The following is an 8084-nucleotide window of genomic DNA, read 5'->3' as shown; positions in this document are numbered from 1 at the left end:
GGAAACTTTTTCATTGTTCTCAGATTCAACAGTTTTAGACGCTAAAACAAACAACAACATAAAATTCATGTTTTGGTGTAGAACTGTTGAAGGTGGTATTCACTGGAGAAGTAACTTTTTCATAATATATATCACAATTGAATAATTTTATGTGCAACGTAATATATAGTAGATTTTAATTTAGGCTTGTACATCAAGGATTTGGGTCATTTACGGTAAATATGACACTATTTATTTTCATGATATATGACTAAATTTAATGTGGATATTTTTAATGCAATATTTTTTCAATTTAATTTAAGCTATTACATTCACTATTAGGGATTTGGGTAGTTGGAAAATCTAATTGTTTAGTTTATATTATTATATTGTAAAACGTAACACATATATTTGAAATGTAATATTTTGTCAATTTTAATTTAGGCTTTTACATTTACTATTACAGGTTTGGGTTATTTATGGTAAATATAATTTTGTAATTTTATAATATATCACACAATTTAACACAATTAAATTTATTTTATATTTGTAATGTAACAGTTTAGACTTGTACCTTTTCCAGCTGAGATTTTCATTAATTATAAGAATTGTTTCTCAAGTTACTGTTTGCTTTTCTTTTTTTTGCAATATATTACTTTGTTTGTATTTTTTAAATGTATTGTCTCTAATTTCTACCAAAACCGCACATTCCCAGGTGAATATCTTTCTTTGTTAATGGTAATTTCCCTGTTGTGGCGTCTTCTGTGTTTGATTCCATTTCTTCTGCTCTTTTCCACCAGAGGACACTGCTGCTCCAGAAAACTGCTCCAGAAAACTGCAGCCATGTTGGGATCAACAGGTAAGTCATCCTGGTAAATGTGGTGTTACACAGCTAATGGCTGAAGATGATTCACATCCTTAGGCTGTTAATGGTGCTGCTAAGGTCAACACACGACCGCCGTATTGATGATATTGATGAAGTGTCATTATGTGATTTGTTTCCCTCCAGTCTGTATATATTTCTTTTTTTTTTTAACATTTCACTTTACTTGATTAAATTAATACAACATCAAGACGATTGAAAAAATCATAAAAACTAAAACCAGCGATATAAATATAGAATATAAACATTCATCTATATTGATTTATATTTAATCAATAATTGAATCTGTCGTATTGATTAATTGATGGATTTGATTTTCCTTTTTCTAAAATAGAAATAAAAAAGAAGAAAACATAAAATTCGAAAACTTTGAATCTTTTGCTTTAACGTTATTTTGTGATTTTTGTGTTTGACTTTCTCTTGTGCACATGTTTTATTGTTTTTGTGTGTGCACATGTGACGACGTATGTTTTATCAGCTCCCTATTCCCGGGGCCTTGCTGCTAACTCTCATCCCACTTTAGGGACTGAATCATTTTTTGTGAGCATAACCGACCAAGTATGATTAGTTTATCAAACGTGTGCATATGTATTTCAAGAAAAAAAAAAAAAAAAGTGCTATGATTAATTTACCAGCATTCCGCAGGGTCAAGGAAATTGATGCAGGATAATTGGGCACATAGGGAATCCTTGGCAATTTGTGCTTTCAGACTCTACTTGAGAAATTAGATGTCAGTGCAAATGTGAAATTGCTCCTCAATGTTCTCAAAGATTCCATGAAAGTTTAAATATAAATCTTAAGTATTTCCAGCAAAGGGATTCTTCCCTCTCTCTTTTTGTGCCAACTTGAAATGAAGCCCTGTGAAAATGATCTGAATGAAGCGAAAGTGCATGAGGGGGGAAAGACACATCCGAGCTTGTGTAAAGTTCGGGGCTGCGCTCTGAGGAGGATGTCGGGGCTCTTGCTCTCAGTAAAATCCTCATACAAGAAATTCATTAGATTCTTTTTGACAGGAAGTAAAGTTTGAATTCATCTGAAGATGTGTAATTATAATATTCAAGATATGTACACCTATAATGCAGAAGATAACTCAGATGCTGCCGTATAGCCTACTTTTTTTTTTTCCTCCTTTGCGGTTGTCGGTGTTGAAGTTACAAACGTACGACACATGTGTTCATATGAATGAGAATATATTAGTGAATAATTGATATTAAGGAGCATTTATATGTCAGGTTCAGGGGGTCATTGATAGATAAAGTTGCTCGAATTAAGTTCAACAATTTAACCCGAGGAATTACCCAAACTCCTTTTTATTTGAATCCAATCTTCGTCAATTGAAATTTTTACCAATTTAACTCCAATTAGGATAACTGATAATTAATAAATCATCATCATCATCATCATCATCATCGCTGGGTCTGATCAGAACTTGTGGGGAAATTTTCTATTCATGCAAGATCAAGACAAACTGATTGCTTCAAAGTCTTGCTCCAAAATCCTAGTTATATTTAAATGTTAGTGTTTATTCCTTGCGGACGCAGTGCAAGAGATAATGCTAAACAAGAATATTTTTGGTAAGCATACTACATACTGACACTCTGGAAAACGGCTTCATTTGTCCTCATTAAAAGCTTAAAAGTCCATGAATAAATAATCATTAAAGAGGATACTTTTTTCTCTGCTTTTTTTTATTTTATCTTCGGCCTTATGCAAAATACACTCGCTGACTAAATAAATATGCTCCATAAAGGCTGTTTAGAAACATGCCCTCCCCCCTCTGCTTCCACATTTAGATGGCTGACATGCACCTAAAGATCAGATCCTACATTGGCTGCTAGTTTTGGAGGGAAAAATTGGACCTCCGAGAGTCAACTTAATGCAATTAAGCGAGGATGATGAGTCTTTCTCTCTCTGTGCTGCTCGAATCAGTAAGCAAGGCAGAATCAAAACTTAAAGGCGAGAAAGAAAAGAGGAGCGCGCACAGGCCGGTCCCAGCGGTTTAATTATTTTAATTATCTCCCTTCTTTCAGCTTTCCTAAAAAAGAGGCCATTAAAGGATGCCCGTTTGGGTTAATCTGATTAAAAAAACAAGATGGAGGGAGAGATGAAAGCCTGCATATGTCAGTGCTAATCAGGGGAGTTAAAACTGCTATTTGTGAACTGGGACGGTTGTTAAAGTGGGTAGAAAGTGCGTGCAGTGTGAGTGTTTTTTTTTTTTTTTAAATGCGTTTTCCCTCACTTCAAAACACCTCCTTCCTGCAGCCTCTGTTGATAAACTCCTCAAACTAACGCCATGTTTGATTCCCCGCCGCGCTCTGAAACCGAGCTGGCAGCAGGTCGGGGCGAAACGCGGCGCGACTGGAGGGAAAATAGTGAAAGTTTAAGTTCGGTCCCCCGGTGGGTTCTCCTCAAGGAAGACGCCATTTGAGCGAGTGATGAAAGCAACATTAGCAATTAGCACCAGACTGGATCGCACTTGGATTTAGCAGAAAGTCGGCCAATGTTGCATGTGATTATCGATTTAAGAGTGTTTTCCTTTTTAATTCTGATTCATTCTCGCAAGTCGCGTTTACCAGCAGAGGACATTATTATTATTTAAAGTGAGGAAAGTGTCGGTTTCCAATGCTGATCAACTTGTCTCATACATTTAATAAAACCAAATTTTATCTTATTCTCTTTTGTTTCAAGATACACGAAGGTAGAAGGTGAGAAGGAGTCAAAGTCCTGCAATTATAAAACATTAATGCAGTAAAATCACTCGGAATAATCTTTTATTTCTACTGAGTTTCAGTTTTTCACCTTCAACAAAGGAGAGTAAACATGGAATCATTCAAATATTCTCAAATCCTACAGAAAACATGAAAATATTTCCATCTATAAACCAGTTGAGGGCAGTGACTCACGATGCTGGACACGACTTTCTGCAGCGTAATAATTGAAGGCGTTTTTGAGGCCATATGCATCCACTCTGCATCACTCAGCAGGCGGAACGCGACACTGTCAAGTTTCATAATGCAGGGAGTTGTTAAAGTTCCTCTGACTGCAGAGCTTGACATTTGTTCAGGAAAGAACGAGCACAAAACCAGCACAGGTGTTGAGCCACAGCATGGCGAGAGAGGAGGAGGAAAAAAAAAAACAAAGATCTACTTTCAAACTAAATCAAGCAGAAGGAATGTCCTGAGTGTGTACAGAGATGGACGGGAGCCCATGCAATATTAAAGCGCCATGTCTGGCAATGCCAACCGTGCCACTCCTCTCCGCGGCTCCCGCCCTCCTGGCTTCCCGGCCATCGGCTCTTCCCTCAAGGTGACACTTCAAAGCGGGCATGCAGACGTGGCAGGCTTGGCTGTCGGCATGGAGCCAGCCCCCCCCCCACCGCCGCCGCCGCCTCCACCCCTCCTCCCTCCTTCTCTTTCTCTCCCGCCCACCGCCCATTCTACCCCACTACCCACACCATCACCACCTCAAAGACTCAGCTCCTACCCCTGCTGGGCCAGGTCAGCGCCAAGATCCACACCGCTTGCCGCCTCGGGAGCCGCTGTCAAAAAACTCTTCCCCACAAGCTTAATTAATAACGGGCCATTCCTAATGCAAACCCTCTGAATCTGCAGCCTGTTTCCCTCCGATCCTATTGGTGAGTTCTGAGGCCTCGACAGAAGGCAGACAAGGAGAGGAGGGCTGGTTGGGGATGCATCCAAATCATTTGAATTTCGATGATTAGGATTCACATGCATTATTCTCCACGCTTTATAACCTATTTTCTGTGTTGTACAGTGTGCCTGCCCGCCCGCCTGCCTGTCTCTGTCTGGATGTTTTTTTTTAAAGATGTCTCTCTTCTGCAGATGATTGGAGACACTCGAACCAAAGAATATAGGGCTGCTCTCCTTGGCCTGTCTGACAGGTGGGGTAGGAAAAACACAAACTGTAAATGTGCACACACACACACACCCGGTCTGCATCAGCTGGGTCCAGGGCCTGTAATCACCTTTCAAACCTGGAGGGAGAATTTTACCAAGCGCGCCGTGATCGATATTTGCCGATCCGTCTGCCCGTATCAACCTCAAATAAAAGCAGAGAGCAGGAGACAAGGCAGCACAGGCAGGTCGTGAGGAGGTCTGCGGCGCCCCCCGTTTGATGTCTGTGAAAGCGCTCATCAGTGTGTAGAACCGGCCTCATCTCGGCATGCCGGGTCACCGCCGTCTCACCCTGAGCAGTGCACGGCTGATTGTCTCGCTGTCGGGGCGAGCGGGGTTGTTGTTTTCCGAGGTGAGAGGACGGATCTTTTCCAGCAAGCTGGGCTTCTGTTTTTTTTAATAGGGCCCCAGCTCCAGCTCCTTGCAGGCCTGCTCAGGCCGACACGCTGATGATGAGGAGGGGAACTCATCCACACTCTCTCCTCCTCCTCCTGCCAGTCCTGGACTCATGTTGTTACTGTATTTTTATTCACGGCGTGTGCTCCTTTGCCTCATCCGTTGCATTCGTGATGGGATGAGCGGGGTTGAAAAAAAAAGAAAAAAAGAGAACAGGCTTTAACAACCCTGCGTGCCTCGAGAAGCCGTGGTTAAATGGTACACGGCTTGGAAACGTAAGGTCTGCAAGTGCGAGCTCAGCTATGAGAGCGTTGTGGCATTTAGGGCAAGGAGCCGGCAACGTTCGCTGACACGCTGATATAATTAGGTCGTAATAAATAAGAACAGCAACGGGGAGTGAGGGCGTGTCCCAGCGGTGGCCATTTAGAGAAACCACATTGGTTGCTTTTTAAGAAAAAAAAAAAGTGACTTATCTACCTGGGAAAACACACACACTCTGTTTTTCTGCTCATTCTCACACACGGTTGCTCGGTGTCCTACTTGCAGAGTCGTTGTGAATGTTGTTCTAAACCCCAGAAGCCTTGGCCCTTTAAGTGAGCTAACTGGGGTGGCTGCAGACTCAAACCAACCTTAATTAGTACACTTACTGCACAGCGAGGGCAGGTACGGAGGCGAGCCTCGGCACCGCGGCTTCCCTCAGATTAAGCCCCCTTTTAGACGAGGCTGTAACCTCCCACAATGCCGCGGTAATTAACTTCATTAGCCTTCGATTCTCTTTTAGTTTTGGCAAAGTGGGTGAGGCTTAATTCTGGCCTCCGTTGAGGTAATAGTCGCGGAAGTCGGCTAATCTCGTCTTTCTGTGTTTTATCTCGTCCAATGTTGCTGTATTTCACACGTGCTACCTGCTGTTCGTCTTGGCGACAGGCGTGTGCATGAGCGGGTTGTAATGAGTCAGGCGTCGGGTTTTAATAAGCAGAGCTTTACCCACAGATCCTTCTGTGATTTGCATCCATGTCGGACACGAGGCGTAAAGCGGGGGTGATTGATTCATGGCTTGTCCCATATTGAAGCGAGAGAGAGAGGGAGGCGAGAGAGAGAGATAGAAAGAAGAGGGCCGTAGATTTATTATCAAGCTCAGCGACAAAGAGAGGAAGAGAGTGTGCATATGTTAATCCGCTGGCTGAACGATGATCAAAGACTGGAACAAGCTGAGCCCTGCTGATCGCCTCGGGGCACACGATGCTCTCCAAGCAGCTGGGAAAGTGTGCAGACGAGGAGTAAACAGTTAGTTAGAAAAATCAATAACCGAGGTTCAGGCCGCAGCTTGGTGCGAAGGTCAAAGGAGGCCGGTGTCCGCGGCACGTAGAGAGAAGTCCGGAAACCAGGGCCGCTTTTAGGCCAATTTAAGAGAAGTGATGTGTTTGCTGCTGAGTTGTGTCCAGACATGAAGGAAGTTCAAGCTGAGGTTACGGCTGCTCGGGTCAACTCGGCTCCGTATTAAAGAAACACCCCGAAAAGACACTGAAACATCTGAGGACTGGATTCATGGGCAGTGGCTTGGTTGTGTGTTTTGAACGAGGACCTCACATCAGCTCATTTGGGTTTCAAAGGAACGAGGATTTTCTTTTTAGTGTCAAAACAGCTCACGTGTGCAGCGTTTGTTCGTTATCTGTTATTTCACCTTCTTCTTTATACTGACCCAAAGAATTCCCTCGGGGCCTCTACCTCCGGTGCCCGGGCTGCTTTGGGAATTTGTGCCACTTCTCTGATCCTGTCCACAAATCTGAATATTTCATTTGAATTTTAAAAATGTCCATTGTCAAAAACATCATAATCTCCTGTATGTCGTCATTTGAATAATGTAGCTACCCGGGCACATTCTCTTTCATCCAAACTACAGTATCTCTTCATATATTTTTATTTTTTATCTGTCATTGCTGAATTAATCATGAATTCCTATCTTTGTTTGCCTATAGCTGAATAATTAAGATGACTTAGCTTTTTACCCCCAAGCTTTGGCGTCTATTGACTTCCTCCACTTCTGAGGCGGATTGTTTTTGTGATTAGTCACTTTGTTTAATCTAGTAATCATGGCATCCCCTCAGGCTAAATGCCTGATTCGTGCTTACCAGTTTATTTATTCATTTGTACTTTTGACGTGTTAATCTGCATAAACGGAGCAGAGCTCCACCAGGACCCCCCGAACGTCTCTCTGCACCTGTCAATTACGACAAATCCGAAACACCAGGAAGCAGCTGCCCTGGTCTCTGCACCTTGATCAGGGTAGAAGTCTGCCTGTCAATCAGGCCTGATCTAACCTGAGCTGTCATGGAGAGACTGATACTCATCCCTTCATCTCCACCTCAGCTCTGCAGCATTAATTGAGCAGAACTGCAGCTAATTAAAAGTGATGAGAGGATGTGTGAGAGTGTTTCAATGAGACAATACAGCAACACACACACACACAAGCTCATTTGGCAGTGGTTTCATTAATTAAATATATTGATATAATGTATATTTCTGGATACTTTATATTTAAGTACTGCAAAACATGTATCAAATTGTGTGTAGTAGAAACATGCTGTCTATCCTGTTAATCCTGCTACTTTGCTATGTGCTGCTTTGCGGCTGTGGCTCAGGGGGGAGAGCGGGTCATCCACCAACCAGAAGGGTGGTGGTTTGATCCCTGGTTCCTCCAGGCCGAAGTGGCAAGATACTTAACCCCAAATTGCCCCTGAGAGTTGGGCCGGCAGTGTGTGAATGGAGTACCAGTGTTTAGAAGTGTTGCATGAATGTGTGTTAGGCTTTTAATCTAAAGAGCTTTGACTCGTCAATAAGGCAAAAAGTGCTAAATAAATACAGTCCATTTATTCTTTAACCGTTTGTTGGTGTCCCAATCAGACCAGGTGGGA

This window comes from Hippoglossus stenolepis, chromosome 18 (assembly GCF_022539355.2).
Source record: "Hippoglossus stenolepis isolate QCI-W04-F060 chromosome 18, HSTE1.2, whole genome shotgun sequence".
NCBI classification, from domain to species: Eukaryota; Metazoa; Chordata; class Actinopteri; order Pleuronectiformes; family Pleuronectidae; genus Hippoglossus; species Hippoglossus stenolepis.
This window is presented reverse-complemented; position numbering follows the sequence as displayed.